This window comes from Callithrix jacchus, chromosome 6 (genome assembly GCF_049354715.1).
Source record: "Callithrix jacchus isolate 240 chromosome 6, calJac240_pri, whole genome shotgun sequence".
Taxonomy (NCBI): Eukaryota; Metazoa; Chordata; class Mammalia; order Primates; family Cebidae; genus Callithrix; species Callithrix jacchus.
Window position 1 is genome coordinate 94,869,463 of NC_133507.1, and position 19,643 is coordinate 94,889,105.

A 19,643-nucleotide genomic window follows, 5' to 3' on the forward strand; every position below is an offset into this window, starting at 1 on the left:
TTCTAAAATAACTAAAAATGGAACTATCATATGATTCAGAAATCCCACTCCTGGGTATTTATCCAAAGAAAAGGGAATCAGTATATTAAATGGAAGCCTCCAACCCCATGTTTATTGCAGCACTGTTCACAATACCTAGAATATCGAGTCAACATGCGTATCCATCAGCAGATGAATGGTAAAGAAAATGTGGTATATATACACAAGGGAATTTTATTTAACCATAAGACAGAATAGAAATCCTTTCATTTGCAGCAAGATGGATGAAACTGGAGGCCATTAAAGTAAGAGAAATAAGGTAGATCTGGACAAATACCACATGTTCTCATTCATGTGTTGGAGCTAAAAATGCTGACCTCATGAAGATAGAGTGTAGAATGATGGTTACTAGAGACTGGAATGGGTTTATCTGTGTGGCAGGGGATAAGGGGAGGTTAGTCAATGGTTGCAAACATTAGTTAGAAGAAATAAATACCTGTGTTCGATAGCACATTAGGGTGACTATAATTAATAAGTATTTCAAAATAGCTAGAAGATTTGAAATGTTCCCAAAACAAATAAATGATAAATATTTGAAGTGATGAATATCCTAAATAACTGATCAATGACTGATTTGATTATTATACATTCCATGAATGTATCAAAGTATCACATGTATGCCATGAAAATATACAAATATTGTTGGTAAAAAGATTACAAAGAATTATGTATAATGACCAATAGAAATAAAAGATCAGGGAAAAGTAATCCTTTAAATCATGCAGGGGAGTCTTCAAGTGAGTTCCTTCAATGAACAGGAATGGCCTTTCCCTCATGCCTTTTAACGTGTCAGCATCTTGCTAAGCTAAGTGGAACTTTTGTATTTGAACACAGCACTGATTTGAATAATGTATTACCTTAAATGAAAGCCAAACACTTCATAGTGATTGATTCAAATGCTGGGAAAAAAACCAGCAATGAGACATTTTTGAGATACATTTTTCTTTTCTGGTCTGATAAGATTTGCAAGAGTATTATTAGTGATCTACATTTTTTTTCTTCACCTAATAGACTAGTGTTAGAACCTAACCCAGGAGCAAGCTGTGACTCCATTTCATTCTCCATTAAGAAGAAATAAAATTTACCCAGGTCAAGGAGTCTAAGGCAGATGCTGGACACTGCTAGATGCTGCAGGACTAGGCAGCAGCTGCCTCGAGTCAGCAGATAGCTAATAAAGAGGCAGGCACATCCAGGGTGGTAGACAGGTTTCAGAGATAAACAACAGTGGGTAGGAAAGTACAGCTACTGGGATTTCAGGCTTAAAAACAGATTTTAGAGATGAAGAGATGAGCAAATAAAGGGAGAGGAAAACAAGAAAGAAAGCCTAGTAAATGGTATTACAATCTGATCATAGTAGTGTAGAAGTCACTTGATTTCTGATATATCGGATCAATCTCAGGTTATATGCCAATTAAGTACAATTAACATTTTGGTTATTTCTTTGCTTCAAATACCCAAATATTTTATTTCATAATCAAATTTTCTTATTTCTGTTTGTCAACATTTTTTGGCCATGTTAAACATGTATTTATATTGGAGGAATCAAAGATATCTTACATATTTAAAAATAATTTTGCATAGTACAGCTCTTGTTAGGGTATAAACACATTTGATTGAAGAATTTTCTTTGCTCTTAGAATACACTAAGAGAAAAAATACTGCAAAACTATAGAAAAGAATTATGGCCAAAGTAAAATAACAACATTAACTTTTTGCTGTTAGTATGCCAGGGATACTTAAAATTTGTTGTAGATTGTCTACTGCAGAAAAGAGACTCAGATGGAAATGAGGGTGAAGGATGTGTCTTAGGGAGTGTACCTGGGCTCAGCACTTGGGGTGTGGGGAAAGGAAAGAATTAGGGTTGGGCATAGAAAGAATTGGGCTGTGATGTATCACAACAGGGATGCAGCTGACTCCAAAGGGAGCCCTGAAGCTTGGGTAGCCTTGCAGAATTGTTCCTCTTTGGGGAGAGGAGCTGGTTGTTTATCCCCTGTACTTGGGTAGGATTCACTGGAGGAGTGGTAATCTCTTTCAGTGAGGTCATATCCAGCTCGGGGTATATGTTCTTGAGTCTGGAAGGGAATAGGGCAGAGAGATCTGGGCACTGCAGTATTCATGACAATTCCTCCATATTTCTGTGGCTGTTTGTCTTATATAAGTTCTCAGGGTGGCTCCTTTAGGACTCTGGTGGGACTTTTTTTTTTTTTAGAAACTTGTAAGGTTATAAGGGAAAAACGTTAGTAGGACAAATTTCAACCCCAGCTGCTACTGGGGAGGCAGAGCTCTAGGCTAAGCTCTAGGCTCTGATTCATTCTAGAGCCCTTTACCTTAGTTCTCATAATGGTAGAAGGATGCTAACTTTGTGGGTAGCCCACACCTTCCTTTCTGTGGGGACCAAGTTCATGTTTACTTTTCTTTGGCTATGGGAATGGCAATCATGGGTTTATGATTAAAATTAGATGATGGAATACTAATGTATGCCAGCCACCTTGGTGTTAAGCTGAGTGCTCACTTCTCTAATGTGTAAGAGCAGCTTTCCTCCTGATGACTAGGCCATGTGCCTTTTCCAGGATGAAGTTATCCCTAATCCATTTTTTTATGTTGGCCCTGGACACAAGGTGCCCAAAATGTTGAAGTGGTAGCTGTATTTTCTATGTGCTGGTAGAAGAGTTCTCTACACCTGTGGTGCCCAGAATTGTGGAAATGGGAAGCATGCATTCCCGAAGTGGGTTACTGGGGGGGTGATAGTAACAGAAGCCACTGTGGCTTCCATGCCTTCATTCTGAGACCATATATTTTTTCTTTGGGGGATAGTGCATCAAATAATGGTCATTGATTTAGCATGCACATTGTATACTGGAGGATGGTGCCCCATTTTTAATTTCTAATAATGTGTAGAAATTTTACAAATGTTTTTTAAACGTGATTAGAAATTAATGTCAGTGCCACTCAGAGTTTGGGAACACTGCTCTGTGTACATTTTGTCTAATCGAAGAACACTAGGAAAAACTCCCGGGAGCATAAACATGTTAAACAGAACTTGCTGTTGTGTATCAAAGACTCTGTTAATGATGCACTTTCCCAATACAAACAATACATATGATTTTCCCTTAACTTTTCAATCTGGGTTTGCTTTACAGTAGAATTAGAATTTAAAACACCATGTCAGCCAACTCAGTGAAGTTCAATTGTGAGTAGAATTTCTGCTTCTGAATTCTTACAGTTTAAATAATGGCCTGTGTGTTGTAAGCTCCAGAAACTGCTTTGAAAATATGTGGGCAAAAAAAAGTTCCTCTAATAGCTGTTGAAAGAATGCAGTCTTAGTAAAGGGAATTAGACTAGGGGATATAGATTTAATTTCATTCATTTTGATTTAAAGCAAAATATGGTAAGAATTTGATAAATTTATGAACCCAAACTAACCAGAATCCTCGATTAACTTAATTTTTGTTGTTGTTGTTGCTATACTCATATTTCATGAGAAAGAGACAAAGAGTAGAAACTAGTTCACACTCAATATTTATGTCCCCCCGAAAATCATTTTCCAGGGATGCATGAATCCTGTACAGATTCAATCCAGTGTTCACATCCCATATTTACAAACCCTATGCAGAAGTAATAATGTTTAAAATAATGACTCAGAGACATTACAAAATGTAATATGATCAAAGGAAGATTCAGTAATGTTTTGGAGACTGTGCCTATTTAGGAAAGAAACTTTGCCTATGTACTTAAAAAAATCACACACACACAACTGAATAGACTGGCAAGTGTTCCAAATTAACTCAGAGTTAATCCAATAATCAATTTCCAAAGCATTCTGCTCACCTGTGGTCTTACTCGGCTTGAATTAACCCATACCTCACTTGGTGGCATCTATGTCCTCAGTAGTTTAGGCAATTTTTTCTCAAAGCCCCATGTCATCAGCAGTGCAAGGTTAGAGGTGTCCTGGTTCACACATGCGTGTGTCTTTCCACATATCAGACTTCTATTGAAGAAGAACTCATAATAATTTTCTGAGTTCTTCAGAGAATTTCTAATTACAAAAGCCACGAGCTACATGGAGTTCCCAAGGAGACAGTTTTCCTTAGCACTTCCCATTCACTCCATAGTCAGAGCCACGAGCACACAGACTCGATCCATTCGATAAGTCAGTCTATATTGTATGCAATACATAATAGTATATTTAACCAATATATAAATATTACAGGTTAAACGTTCCACAACAAACAAGGTAGCACTTAACATCAAGAGGAGAAAGAGATAGGAGAAAGGGTAATGAGCAAGTCCCAGTGAGAGTGAAGAAGACAAAAGGATTCCTGGTCTGGTCCATTGGTCTCCAACAGAGGAGTCTTTGATGTGGAAGAGCCTTTAGAGGTGCATGCCAAGTGCTTATCATGGGTGACTGCAAGACTGGGTTAATTAAGGCGGCTGTTTGGAGAGGCTGAAGGTCTGCCCCCTCCTTTTTTTTTCATATAGTCACAGAGTCCTCTGGAGAGAACCTCTAGTGGAAGAGTGTGCCTGTTATTTCCTTACCTGGTTGGATGCAGTCTTTACATTGATATTTGTTCATTAAGCAAAATATCTTTGTTGGCAACATCCCATATGAAATATAAAATGCAGTATTTTTCTAAGATGGGGTTTAATGAAGGGGTGCTCTATACACCCCAACTTCATAGTTTTGGGGTATTTCTGGATTTCCTCAGAGTTTTCTCTCCTATTTCTGGGGGACTTTTCAATTTCTGTTGCTACCTGGTTGCCAAATGTTACTTCTTTCTAGAAGAAGTTTGAGACCAGCCTAGGCAACATAGAGATCAGAAGTTCGAGACCAGCCTAGGCAACATAGAGACCCCAGCTCTATATTTAAAAAAAGAAAAAGAAAAAGAAATTGGATCATAATTGTCTGCCTGAGCAGTGTGAGAATCACTTAGACCCAGTTTCCTGTCTCCCATTCATTGAGGGTTTCTCTTGGAGCAGGGCAGGACATGAGGGAAGCATGAATCAGGTCAAAGCCTGCCTGGACTGTTTGCCAGGGCTGTGGCTGGAATCTGATTCAAGGCTGAGACCATGTGAGGCAGAATATAGAAACTGGCCAGCCTCTTCCCCAGCCAGATCAGAGGTGGCAGTGGGGTAAAGGAAAATGCTCCACACTAGATCTGAAGAGAATGGGGCGGGGTGTGGTGGCTGAGGCCTGTGATCCCGGCATTTTGGGAGGCTAAGGTGGGTGCATCCCTTGAGGTCAGGAGTTTCAGATCACCTTGGCCAACATGGCAAAACCCCCCTCTCTACTAAAAATAGGAAAATTAGCTAGGTGTGGTGGTGCATGCCTGTAATCCCAGCTACTCGGGAGGCTGAGGCAGGAGAACTGCTTGAAATGGGGAGGTGGAGACTGCAGTGAACCCAAGATTGCACCACTGCACTGCAGCCTGGGAGATCGGGAAGGGGAGTGACTCTGTCTCATAAATAAATAAATAAAAATAAAATAAAGTAGGCTGGGCGCCATGACCTCATGCTTGTAATCCCAGCACTTTGGGAGGCAGAGGCAGGTGGATCACGAGGTCAGGAGTTCAAGACCAGCCTGGCCAAGATGGTGAGTGTATACTAAAAACACAAAAAATTAGCCAGTCATGGTGGTGGGCCCCTGTAATCCCAGCTACTCGGGAGGGTGAGGAAGAGAACTGTTTGAACCTGGGAGACAAAGGTTGCAGTTAGCTAGATCGTACCACTGTACTCCAGCCTGGGCAACAGAGTGAGACTCCATCTCAAAATAAAATAAAATAAAATAAAAAGTAAAGTAGATGGAGAAGCTGGGTGTGTGTGGTGGCCCATCCCTGTAATTCCAGCACTTTGGGAGGCTTAGGTGGGAGGACTGCTGGAGCCCAGGAGTTTGAGACCAGCCTGGGTAACATAGGGATACCCTGTCTCTACCCCTCCCCTGCTACACACACACAAATGAAAAACATAGCCAGGTATGGTGATGCCTACCTATTTGGGAGGCTGAGACGGGAAGATTGCTTGAGCCCAGGAATTTGAGACAGAGTGAAACTGTGTCTCACAAAGGAAAGCCTGAGAGGGGGCATGGCAAGCAAACTGGGGCAGAGCAGCAGGTTCCATTCCAGCTGATCTCCCCAATCACTGAAGGAGCTGCTTTCCCTCCCATTTTCAATTTCTGTTTATCTTTACACTACAAAACAAAGTGTAATTACTTAGAAGCATTCTAGGACAATATATGTGTAGAATTTTATAAAATTTTTGCAATCACCTCTTTTCAACATTGTCACCTTTCAGATAAAGAATATGAGAACAGGCCTCACTCCAGATACTGAATCAAAATTTTGGGGGGGAATAGGCCTGAAAGTATATATTAAAAAATAAGGCCGGGCGCGGTGGCTCACGCCTATAATCCCAGCACTTTGGGAGGCTGAGGCAGGTGGATCACGAAGTCATCGAGACCATCCTGGAAAACAAAGTGAAACCCCGTCTCTACTAAAAATACAAAAATTAGCTGGGCATGGTGGTGTATGCCTATAGTCCCAGCTACTCAGGAGGATGAGGCAGGAGAATTGCTTGAACCCAGAAGGCAGAGGTTGCGGTGAGCCGAGATCGTACCATTGCACTCCAGTCTGGGTAACAACAGTGAAACTCCGGCTCAAAATAAATAAATAAATAAATCACGTGTTCTCATAATCCTCACCATGTGAGAACCAATGTGTTGGACAATAACGGAAAGGGCATTCTAATGAAGGAAGCACTTGGACATGAAAGTGCAAATGAGCACAGTGGGAAGGGATCTTGGAAGATGAGGCTAGAAGGTGGATGGTTCAGAAGTGAGGGGCTTTGTATGCCACACTAAGGCATTTGCCTGCATGTTTTGCACATGTACCCTGGAACCTAAAGTGCAATAAAATATTTAAAAAAAAAAGAAGAAGAGGAAGAAGAAGAAGGCCTGGAGCTGCTAGAGGTTGGAAGAGAGGACCAATTCAAAGAGTACTTGGGACTAGACCTATCAGCACTGGTCACTAGGTGAGGGGGGATTAAGAAATGGAAATGTTCATGGATGACAACAACACTAATCAAGATTGGGAAATGCAGGGAGAGAGAGCAGTTCCAGGGGAGGAATGAATTCTACCTTGGGTATGCTTAGCTTGAGTGCACCCAGGGACACGTGTGTACACTCCACATGCATTTTGGGAAGACTGGTCTGGAGCCATCAAGACAGATGTGAATCCAGAAGTAATGAGCACAGCTGAAGGAAAGCTATGGAAAGACAAGATACAGGGCAGAATCCTAAGGCCAAGTACCAAGAGCAACAGAGGATCAATCTTCTAAGAAGTGTAACAATGAGTAGAACTGTGGGGTGGGAGGTCAAGAAGCAGCAGTCACCATCTAATGTCATAGGACAGGAAGTCCATACCCAGTCATCTGATTTGGCAACTGCAACTTTATTGATAACCTCAGTGACAGTCAAGAGGCAGAAAGCCACATTTTATAGATCAGGAGACTAGGTCTCAGTGCTTAAGTGACCTATCTAAAGTCATGAGGCTTAAGTCATACATTTATCCAGTAACTGCCAGATAACTGTGCAGGAGATACGACCATGTGGTTCTGAAAGAACAAGGGGAGGAAGCCACAGACACAAAGCAGGAGTACAGCTTATTAAATGCTAGCTAAGGCAAAGACCCTAGGAGCAACCCAGAGGAAGAAGCAGCCAATTGCCTGACAGGAAGCGGGTTGGTGGGGGCTGGGTAGGGGGGCCTCCCAAAAGCATACCTGGCACTGGGCCTTATAACTGAGCTATGAATGATAAGGACAGCCAGACCATGGCAGGGGCCCTAGGAAGAGGGAGCAGCATCAATCATATCAAGAAAAAAATTCTGTAGGAAATTCAGACGGAGAAGTCAAAACTGTTACATCACCAGAAAAGATGAGAAGATATATACACCCAGACATTCAAATAACTGTTCTGAAAGGTCTTCAATGTGAAACTTTCCCAAACAAAAGTATCTTAATAATCCTTTTATGGGTGGGGAAGGCCTGAGGAGTCAAATGCATGCAGGAGAGAGAGAAACAGTGAGAGAGAACACAGGAGAGTATACCTCCAAAAATTGAAAAGGAAGTTTTTTGCCCTGAAGATTAACACAAAGGTACGGCTTATATGAGTGTGTGTGTGTGTGTATGTAAATTTATTTAAAAATTTATAATAAATGTTATTACATTTCACAAAATCTAAGTTATCCTCGATGCTCTTGTGAGATCAGTGCCATCTCCACTTTAAAAGGAAACAGCAAGTATGGCAGATTTGTGACCTCAACCTCTGGGCTCTTCATCTTACACATTTTTTCTTTTAGCTCCAAAGTTGAACCTGTTCTTACCATTTTCTTATTTTTACTAAGGATGCTTACACTTTAAAGTGTGGCTGAGAAAATGTAAAAATGTTACTCACAAATTCACATTCTGTTTCTACAATAAACTGTATATTTTTTCTACCTTTTGATGCTTAATCTTTCTTACAGGAACATGAGAAGGGAGTTTCTGGCATGTTCAAAATCTATATCAAACCATACACCTATACATAATTGAGCAATTTTCTAACCATATTGAAAGCATATCACTGTTCAATATGATAGCCTCTAGCTACATGCCCAACAACTGTCACATACCCCCAACAAAAGCTTGTACATCAGAATTAAGCCCTACATCAGAATTAAGCATTCCACAAAAAGCTAAAAATTAATTTAATTTAGAAATAAAAACACAAAAAAGAAAAATAAAACTAAAAAAAAAAATGTTTAATTAATTTAATTTAAATTAAAAAAGCTTTAAGTTTCAAGATAGCTCAAAGTGTTTACAGTCTTCAACAAATCAATAAAAGCAGCCCAAAAAAATCAATTGCTATGTCCACATCTCTACTGGACAAAATGTGTTCTAATGTTATCTTTTTGATAATATAAATGGATTTTGGATGACATATTACATTTTTAACTACTCCCTCCCAAGGTGAATGGTGAATGGTCAGTCTTTGTGAGGCCCTACTTTGATGGGAAGGGAGTGGGGAGGCATGAAGTATAAAACCTGATGCTAAAGATCAAATTGCATATCAGCATTCAAAATGCATACTATACTATACACACTGATCATTAAGCAATTTTCTTTTTTTTTTTTGAGACGGAGTTTCGCTCTTGTTACCCAGGCTGGAGTGCCATGGCGCGAGCTCGGCTCACTGCAACTTCCGCCTCCTGGGTTCAGGCAATTCTCCTGCCTCAGCCTCCTGAGTAGCTGGGATTATGCACGCACCACCATGCCCAGCTAATTTTTTGTATTTTTAGTAGTGACGGGGTTTCACCATGTTGACCAGGATGGTCTCGATCTCTTGACCTCGTGATCCACCCGCCTCGGCCTCCCAAAGTTCTGGGATTAAAGGCTTGAGCCACCGCGCCCGGCTCATTGAGCAATTTTCTAAACAGATCTGCATTGTTCAATATAATAGCCACTAGCCATATGGGGACATAAGCACTTGTATGTGACTATTACAAATACAGGTGTGTTTTAAGTGCTAAATATACAACAGACTTGGAAAAAACAGTATAGACAGAACAACCTTCAGTTTCAAGGGCCCTGTGCTGGAGTCTATCTAAGTCTAGCTGTGTAATAATCACTCAGACAGCTAGTTAGAAATATATTCTTGGATACTAGCTCCATAACTTTTAATTCTCCAAGTTTGAAATGGGACTTTGAATTCTTTGAAAATTTCCCAGGCAAAACTCTGTAGCTATGTTTAGAAAACAAGTGTCCTCATCAACAAAGCTCTTGCCCACAAACCAACCTCAAAGTCAACTAGAGAGGAAAGGGCCCAAAGGCAAAGGAAAGAACCACTTCTAAAATCCAAATTAAACAGAAATAAGACACTATTATACACCCACCAGATTGCCAAAATTTTTAAGTCTCACAATACCAAGACAGACTATGATGTAGAGCAATGAGATTTCTCACACATGGCCAAAACCTCAGTATTTTCTTACAGGATTGAAAATAGTCCTATCTATTTTTTTAAATTATACATGCAGAAACACATTTTATTTTCAGATTGATAATTTGCTTTCATAGTTTAATCTTCAGCTGTCAGAATTTTTTGGTGTAATTTTCATCTATTTTCTTACCACAGATCTTTAAACTCTTATTTAACATGTTTTAGAAGTAAACCAAATACTATGGCAAAAGCTGAAAAGGGAAGGCTTCTAGCATTATCAATTTGAAGTTTATTTTATGGCCGAGTTAAGCAACTGACATGCAGGTATAGGACAAACTCCTTAGTTTTATGCAGGAAATGGGGGTACATGGCTAACTCTCCCGAGCAACATTAGAGTAAATAAATACCTGACTACTTGATCTCAACACCTATGAGGTTCTTTCTTCTCCAACCCACTCTGAATTTCACAATCAACAGAGATATTGTCCTCAGAATCTATTCCAATACCTTTCCAATTTTTTTTTGTAAACATAAATGTATCATAACTGCAGTGATTTTGTATGGTGCCAACTTATCTACATTAGAATTTTGTTTTTATATGGTGTCAACTTACCCAGAATTGCTTTCCCTATATGGTTGTGGGACAAATTGGGCCATGGAGAAGTTTGTGCAAGATTTGCAAAAAAGAAGATAAGTAGAGCACTCATTAAAAACTGAAGCATGATACATGCCACTGAAATTTGCACAGTGTCCCTGATCTGCTACATCACCCGACAAGGGAGGAAGACCAGTCTGGCTTGAAGTTCTTCCGGGTCCTTCTTGCACTCCTTCATTTTCTTCTCTGAGCCCTAAATCAGGCATGTGTGCAGTATAGGGATGAAGGACACCAGCTTCTTCTCCAAAACATTACATCAAGATTGGATGCAGATATGGGTTTTATCATGTCCTTCCAAGTTCCAGTTTGTTCTCACTCTCCTTTGCTTCATGTCCCAGTTTTCTTCCCAGTGCTCTCTGTGCTGACTTACAAAACTTCATGGCCACCACCACATACAAGATCTTATTATAGACTTCTTTATCACCTTCCACAATATGCACTTTTTAGTCTCTTTAATAAATTCCTTTTTCCACATAACTCCAAGTGGTTCTGCTTCCCTGATCAAACATTCAACAGTGCAAAAACAGACTTGACTAAGCCAGTGAGTCTCTTTCAGTGGATAACTGGGGGAGGAGCACAAAGTATTCATTCTTCTCTCCATGACTTTGCAGCATATGCTGACATGTTTAGTTTTGCAGGGCTGGAGATGCCTCCAAAAACAAAATTATGGCAGAAGAGGAAGCAAACAGATCCTTCACAATGCCGCAGCAGCAAGGAGAAGCGATTTTTTTTTTTTGAGGTTTCCAAGGCCCTTTTATTAGGGGAAGTTCCCCTTTACAACACAAGACTTCACAAATGTGTTGACAACAATCAGATTCATTTTTAAAAACTATGGAGAAAAAAGGGAAAAACAAAACAGATGTGCTTTTTATATATAGTGAACATAAATTAAAAGAATTTATAAAACAGTCACCTTTTTTACACAACAAATGCAGACTGAATTATAAACGCGCCTCCAGGTTGCATTTGAAGAGAAGACTATGATAGAAGTAGGTGGTGATATTCATGGACAATTATTTGACCTAATGAAGTTATTTGAAGTTGGAGGATCACCTGTGAAGTTGTTTGAGTTGCTTTAGTTTCATTTTCCAATAATAAATTAATAAAATTTGTTCTTGAGTTTTAGATCCACCTGAGCCACAGGAGGACTCCAATTATTGGGCTTTCTTCCCTTTGTCGCTCCTGTGCACAGCATGTGAGTGGGCTGAGGTTATAGATTCCATTGGCCCATCAGGGCGTATGGTATCTTTTCGGGGCGGCATTCGCTCATTAACTCAGTCTAGACCTCGGGCTTCTTCAAAACTTCGGATCTTGTGCTGAAGCGAGAACCCTGATGGCTTCCTGGGCCTCTACCACTTCTACTGTGGCCGTCTCGATAGTCTGCTTTCCTCCTGAGAGGACACCCAGGGGGAGCGTGTCTGGGAGTCAGGCCCTTCAGAGTCAGCACACTCTCACTTTCTTGCCAAAGAATTGAAAAGACCCGTGCCATCTTCCCAATGGCTCTGATCTTGTTCCTGATGATCTCCTTACGAACTGTAGTGCTTCCTTCTGCTTCATCTTCAGAAATGAGTTCATCATCAGAGGATATGTTGAGCACATTTACCAGCATCTCTGTAACTTTTTCCCCAACAAAAGGCAAAGACCATGTAAGAACATCCATAAAGTTTGGAAGCCAGTAGGGGTGTGGAGAACAGTTAAACCGTCTGATATTCATGACATTGTTTTCATATTTCATCACAGCAGCTTTATTGTTACAGATATCTAGGTAATTGGGGGCAGAGAAGATTGTAATAAGTGATAGAAAGCCTGTTGCTTGGCTCTTCCCGTACATTCGATACCCAGCATCTTGGGCTTCATGGGCTCTAATAATTGATAAATTGTTGTTCTGCAAAAAATTCAGAAACTGCAGGGTAACTGTAGAAATAAGAGCACCCTCGGACAGTGTTGTGGGTATAGTGCTCCAAGGTCTTCTCACTGCCATAATCCTCTGAGGGATCAGACCAAAGCAGGTCACACACAGGCCCAAAGGCAGGAGGTTCCGTAAACCTAATTTCCTAATGTCATCTAAAGAAGCAATTTCAGGTGACATTCCTCCATGTACACACAGCAACTGCTGGTTTAAGAAGGCAGCAAGAGGAAGACAGTCAAATGTCTCCATACAGGCATCATACACCTGTTCAGAATATTTGATTCGACATTCCTGTTTGAAGGTGAAATAGTCTGTAAGATGCCTGCATTCATGACTTCCCTGAAGCAGAAACAATGTTTTGGGATGATTAATCTTTAAGCTCCATAAATATAGCACACACTCTATACTGAAATAGCCTCTGTTCGCATAGTCACCCAGAAAAAGGTAGGGTGTTACTAGGTGATCCTCCAACTTCAAATAACTTCATTAGGTCAAATAATTGTCCATGAATATCACCACCTACTTCTATCAGTCTTCTCTTGCCTCAGGATGGCAGCCCCATCATTGATTATTTTAAGGCTACTTCCTCATTGTGGTGTCATTGGGATCGCCCGATAAACATTGCCCTAGATGTAGTCTGAGTCCCATTAACTCATCTGTTATCCTGCTAGCTATAAAAAATGTAACTTGACATTAAACACTGTAACCTTTAAAAAAAAAAAGAAAAGGCGGGGGGGGGGTGTTGGTCGTGTGCCTTCCTGCGGCTAAGATGGCAAACAAGCACCCGGAGCCTCCCAAAGCAGAATTGCAGCTGCCGCTGCTGCTGCCACCACCTCCAGGCCATTATGGTGCCTGGGCTACCCAGGAGCTTCAGGCCAAGTTGGCAGAGATCAGATGTCCGATCCAGGGTAGTCATGAGGAGCTGGTGGAGCAGCTGCAGATCTACACCCACCAGACTGACATCATGCTGAATCAGCCCATTTTGAGAGGGGAAGATGGGGACAAAGCTGCTCCACTTCCCATGTCAGCATAACTCCCTGGAATTCCTATGCCACCACCACCTATGGGACTCCCCACTCTGTAGCCTCCTCCGCCACCCCCACTATCTCCACTAGGCCTTGGCCTTGGCTTTCCTATGGCCCACCCACCAAATTTGGGGCCCCCGCCTCCTCTCCGTGTGGGTGAGCCGGAGCTCTTGTCAGAATAGCGGCTGAGGCTGGCTCAGCAGCAGGTGGCATTGCTGATGCAGCAGGAGGTGCGTGCCAAGCAGCAGGGAGATCATTTACTGAAGGAATATGAGCTCTTGGAGCAGCAGAAGCGGCAGCTGTGTTACTGGAGCAGGAATGACAGCAGGAGATTGCCAAGATGGGCACCTCAGTCCCTCGGCCCCAAGACATGGGCCAAATTGGCGTGCACACTCCTCTGGGTCCTCGAGTAATGGCTCCAGTGGGCCCTGTGGGGCCCCACTCCTACAGTTTTGCCCATGGGAGCCCCTGTTCCCCAGCCTCGTAGTCCCCCACCGCCCCCTGGAGATGAAAACAGAGAGATGGATGACCCCTCTTTGGGCCCCAAGATCCCCCAGGCTTTGGAGAAGATCCTGCAGCTGAAGGAGAGCCACCAGGAAGAGATGAACTCTCAGCAGGAGGAAGAGGAAATGGAAACAGATGCTTGCTCATCCCTGGGATAGTCAGCATCAGAGACTGAGGAGGACATGAAGTATTGGATGCGAGATTGAAATAATCACCAAGACAAAACTATGCCAAATTGTAGGGTCTTTATTGCTGGTGGCCACAGAGGAGACTTACATCTCTCCAACCTGTGGCCCCAAGCTCAGGGAGAGCGGGGGTTTTTAAGCTGAAAAACCACATCCTAGGTTTTTAGGGTGAGGGGATGCAGGGCAAGCATCTTTTCAATACTTGCTGATAAGCAGAAGTAATTTTGGCAGCTACTGATAAGCAAAGGCTGGTCATTGTAGAGCAAGCTAGCAGGTTTTATTTATAGAAGCCAAGAACAGCAATTATTGCTAGGAGAGTGGGGCAGCCGTTAGAACTTATTTTGGAAAACAGTTTTGTCTTGTATAAAATGGTGTTTTTCAGGCTCTAACGCTGGGCCAGCTATAGCACATTCCCCCCTGTTCTTTAACAAGTATTAAATCTGTAATAGGTTTCCTCTTCTTGACACAGGGACCCATAGTTGGATCTCAGAACCATTAGCTTGACCGAGTCTATTCTGTTTTGGATAAATCTGAGGAGCATGTTTAAAAGGCATGGTCCGAATGTTAACCCTAAGACCATTAGCACCAAGGGTCCTGCTAATGCAGTGAGTAAGGATGTTAGCCAGGGGGACCAAGAGAACAGTTTCTGGTACCAATTTTCTGAGGTTCCTGTAAGGTGCTATCTTGTGTCTACGTTTTGTCTAACCATTGCAAGGCTGTCTCGGATGATTCCAGAATTGTTTGCATAAAAGCAACATTATTCTCCGAGAGCCACGCACAGTCCTCCTTCCTTTAAAAATAATAGGTCTAACCCCCTTCTGTTTTGTAATACCATTTCAGCTAATGAGTCTACTTGTTCAGCTAATTTAGTGATGGAATTCTCCAGATGGGTAATATCTGCATCTATTTGGTGTGACAGAGTTTTAAAATTTTGGTCCCCAGTGACTAAGGCAGATATTCCCATAGCTGTGGACCCCGCTATTCCAAGTCCCATCAACAGGGGTATAATTATGGGGGCCCGTTTCCAACGAATGTCAGTATCAGGTGCTATGAGAATTTTTCCCTGGGTCCCACTATACACATTTACCTGGGGCAATATATATACAGGGGTACACAGAATGGGGCTGGAGGAGTTGCTGAACTGGTAGGTGGAAATGCAGTCCATCAGGCCAAAAGTGCAGGCAAAACAAACAGAATAAGGTGCAGCGTAGTAAAAACCTGTCCGGTTATAACTCAAAATGAGGGTGTCTTTGCAAAAACGTCGGTATGGGGAGTGGGTGAGATCATAGTTAGGGGAACGGAAACATTTACCTTCTCCCCTAGGTCCCCTAGGGTTATGTGGAACTGCCTCTCAGTTACCTTCTCCCCTAGGTCCCCTAGGGTTATGTGGAACTGCCTCTCAGTATATGAGGTACAGGAGGGGGCTATATCAGGTTGTGCTGCTAGGCCTATGTAAAACGGTGGCTGTGGGTTCAAGCATAGCCAGCAATCTTTACCCAGATCTGGGTTTGTCTGGTTGAGTAGTTGATGTGTGGAGGACAACAAGTTTAAAAGGTTCAAGCCTTCTGTGTCTGGGGGGGGGCTTCTGTGAACAGTTGAGGGGTGGGAATGTTCGGGCTAGAAGTTGGCGCCAAGTTGGGGGTGGGAGTGGCAGTTAAGAGTGGGGGCTGTTCGGACCTTGGGGATGAATTTTGGGGGTCTCGGGACCTCGGCTATGGGTCCCACCGGGCGATCGGTTCTGGGCATTGGTATACGCTGGATTGTGAAGAGATTCCCATAGTCAAATCCAGGCAAGTAGAGCCTTAACCCCCATGTCCTTCTGGTAGCCCACCGCCCGTCTGGGCATAGGACTGTTACTTTGAGTGGATTACAAGAGCCGGTGGAGCAAGGGCTCGGGGGGGGTTTTCGAGTGAGTGAAATGAAAGAGTCCCTATTTACAATATATCCTGATATAGTGGAAACAGACTCACAGCCCCAATGAGGGCAGAAGTACTCCTCCAGGTTACCGCAGTTCCACCTCTTGTCTGGGGTTGATCCTGGGCATAAGTATAATCCTATGGTTTGTAAGGCTAGTTCATGGGTCTGAGTCCCACAACCTACTATGGTCCCTGATATACCTGCTGATGAACGGAAATTTTTGTTACCCCCCATTAGGGTGCAGAGGTCCAGGGAGAAGGTTATGGGTTGCCGGGGGACGTACTCCTGGGTGTTATTGAGGAGGGTAGACCCGGGCCCAAGGGTTCTTGAGGGTATTTCCCCTCCATAGGTACCCTCTGTTAGAACCCACCGGTAGTAGGTGGGTGTCAGGGGTGGTCCTTTTCGGGAGGTCACTAAAGGAATTAGGGGGATTAGGATGGTTACCGCGAAGAGCGCGAAAGTCTTAGCTTTAGAGAGTCTGTTGAAGACGAGGCCACTTTCCATTGCGCATCGGGGGGGCAGTCTTGACATGTGAGTGGTGGATCCAGGCAGTCAGTCTGTCCACCTTGACTGCTGTGGGGGTGAAGAGAATCACGGTGTAGGGTCCCTTCCAGCGAGGAGTTAGGCCGGAGGCGGTGAATCTCTTTACCAGGACTTTGTCCCCTGGCTGGAAGGGGTGCAGCAGCTGGTCAGTGAGGTCCACTGGGGTGGGTTGAATTCCCCTGATGAGCGGGTGCACCTGGGACTGAACAGACTGGAGTGCCTGCAAGGACTTAAGGAGTGTATGGTTATGGACTTCAGCATGTACGGTGTCCGCAAGTCTGGGGAGTAAGGGAGGGGGCCTTCCAAACATAATTTCAAAAGGAGTGAAGCCTTTCTTATAGGGAGTGCATCAGGTAAAGAGGAGAAAAGGAAGCAGGTTGACCCAGTTTTCACCGGTCTCTAGAATAAATTTTGTTAAAGTCTCCTTTATGGTCTGGTTCATTCTTTCAACCTGCCCTGAACTCTGGGGGCAATAGGCACAATGTAGTTTCCAGGATATGCCTAGGGCTTTGGCCGGGCCCTGAGAAACCTGTGCTATAAATGCAGGGCCATTATCTGATCCCAGTGTCAGGGGCAAGCCAAACCGAGGAACCAGGTCCTGTAACAGTCTTTTTGTTACTACCAGTGCATTTTCTGACCTAGTAGGAAAAGCCTCAACCCATCCAGAGAAAGTGTCTACAAACACAAGGAGGTATTTATAGCCACAAGCTGGGGGCTTTATTTCAGTAAAATCTACCTCCCAGTGTTTCCCTGGGCTAGTACCCCTAAGTCTTATTCCTGCCTGACTAGACCTACTGCCTCTTGGATTTACCCTGGCACACACATCACATTGAGTAGTAGTTTCCCTAACAATTTCATGTAAATGTGGAATGTAGTATCTGGCCCTCAGTAGCTCAGTGAGTTTTGTTTGTCCTAAGTGCGTGGCCTGGTGTGTGTCCTTAACCAGCGTCCACCCTAGATCCTCGGGGAGCACAATTCTCATGTCCGGTAGAGTCCACTATCCTGTGGAATCTTGTCGTCCCCCCTGTTCTTCAGCAATGTTTTCTTCATCAGGTGAATACATAGGGATAGGGGGCAGGGTTGGGGCCGGCAGAGTCACAAGAAGAGTCCGAGGTTTTACTGGCCCCAAGGCTGCCTGTCTGGCTTGTAAGTCAGCTGCCCTATTTCCCCTTGCCTCTGGTGAATCTCCCTTTTGGTGTCCTTTGCAGTATATTAATGCCACTGCCTTGGGTTTCCATATAGCCTCTAGTAGGGCTAGGATTTCCTCTTTGTTTTTGATGACTTTTCCCTCTGAGGTAAGTAGTCCTCTTTCTTTATAAATGGCTCCATGTACATGAGCCGTAGCAAAGGCATATCGGCTATCAGTGTAGATGTTGACAGTTTTTCCCTCCACCCAGTCCAAGGCCTTTATCAGAGTTATGAGTTCTCCTTTTTGGGCTGAGATTCCGTGTGGAAGAGCCTGGGCCCAGATAACCCGCTCTAGGGTGACCACGGCTGCCCCGGCATACCTGACTACATCGATCATGAAACTGCTGCCATCTGTATACAGTACCTCTTCTGGGTTCTGCAGGGGTACATCGGTGAGATCAGGTCACACAGTGTGGAGGACATCTACTGTCTGCTGGCAGTAATGTATGGGCTCTTCTGGCTCGCTGTCAGGCAGCAATGTGGCGGGGTTTAAAACTGGTTTTTGAAATTATATGCGGGGCTGGTCCAAAAGTAAGGCCTGGTATTGGACTGTGCGGGCATTAGACATCCATTTTCCCAGAGCTCCATGGAGTAGCGACTCCACCACGTGGGGTGCCACTAAGTTTAACTCCTGCCACAAGGTTAGTTTATCCGCCTCCTTGACTAACAGGGCCGTAGCTGCCACCGACCTCAGACAAGCTGGCCACCCAGAGGCTACGGGATCAAGTCTTTTTGAAAGGTAGGCAACTGGCCGGGACCATGGTCCCAATATCTGGGTGAGCACCCCCTTAGTGACTCCCAGATTTTCATGCACGAACAACTGGAAAGGTTTAGAGATGTCTGGCAAAGCCAAGGCTGGGGCTGCAGTCAGGGCACTCTTGAGCTTGTCAAAAGCCCGTTGTTCTATCTCTGTCCATGTCAAGGGCTAATTTCCTCCACTGCAGGCATACAGGGGCTTGGCTATCTTAGCAAATCCCAAAATCCATAGCCTGCAGTACCGTACTACCCCAAGAAATTCTCGAACTTGGCGTTTCATGGTGGGGGTGGGTATTTGCAGCACTGCTTGGACTCAGCTGGGTGCCAGTGCCCAGTTGCCCTTTCGGCTGGCAGAGTTGGGCCTTCTTAGCTGAGACCCAGTACCCCAAAGTCTGTAGGGTTTTTAATAATTACTGAGTGATCTCTTTACAGGCCTCCTGGGTTTTTGTAGCCAAGAGTAAGTCATCCACATACTGGAGTAGGGTGCATTCTGGGAACTCAGCTCAGAAGGCAGCAAGGTCTTGGCTAAGTGCCTCATCAAACAGAGTGGGGGAGTTTTTGAACCCCTGAGGCAGCCTTGTCCAAGTGAGTTGTCCTGAGACTCCAGTATTAGGGTTGGTCCACTCAAAAGCAAATACAGGCTGGCTGACAGGGGCCAGTGGGATGCAAAAGAATGCATCCTTAAGATCAAGACAGTGTAATGGTGGTGTTCTGGGTCCAAGAGACTTAGGAGGGTGTACGGGTTTGGAACTGTGGGGTGAACAGTTTCCACCCGTTTGTTTACCTCCCTTAAGTCCTGTACAGGTCGATAGTCCTTTGTTCCTGGTTTTAAGATGGGAAATAAGGGAGTATTCTAGGAGGACTTACAGATAGTAAGGATTCCTCCTTTAAGGAGCCTGGTTATATGTGGAACAATTCCACGTCTGGCTTCCTAGCTCATGGGATATTGTCATAC

The 19,643-nt window shown here is 43.6% G+C and overlaps 2 pseudogenes across 2 annotated transcripts in view; one reads left to right on the forward strand and one right to left on the reverse strand.

The window, feature by feature from the left end:
* The window catches only part of LOC144576669 (serine/threonine-protein phosphatase 2B catalytic subunit gamma isoform pseudogene), a 16,660-nt pseudogene extending 3,603 nt beyond the window's left edge, over positions 1-13,057 (reverse strand). The window contains exon 1 of the transcript XR_013518964.1: positions 1-13,057. This exon is cut by the window's left edge and continues 3,603 nt beyond it. The product of XR_013518964.1 is annotated as a serine/threonine-protein phosphatase 2B catalytic subunit gamma isoform pseudogene (transcript).
* LOC100392686 (splicing factor 3B subunit 2-like) overlaps positions 1-19,643 on the forward strand; it is a 48,576-nt pseudogene that overhangs the window by 18,649 nt on the left and 10,284 nt on the right. Inside the window, exon 2 of the transcript XR_013518966.1 lies at positions 1-14,281. This exon is cut by the window's left edge and continues 16,176 nt beyond it. The product of XR_013518966.1 is annotated as a splicing factor 3B subunit 2-like (transcript). The remainder of the gene's footprint in view (positions 14,282-19,643) is intronic.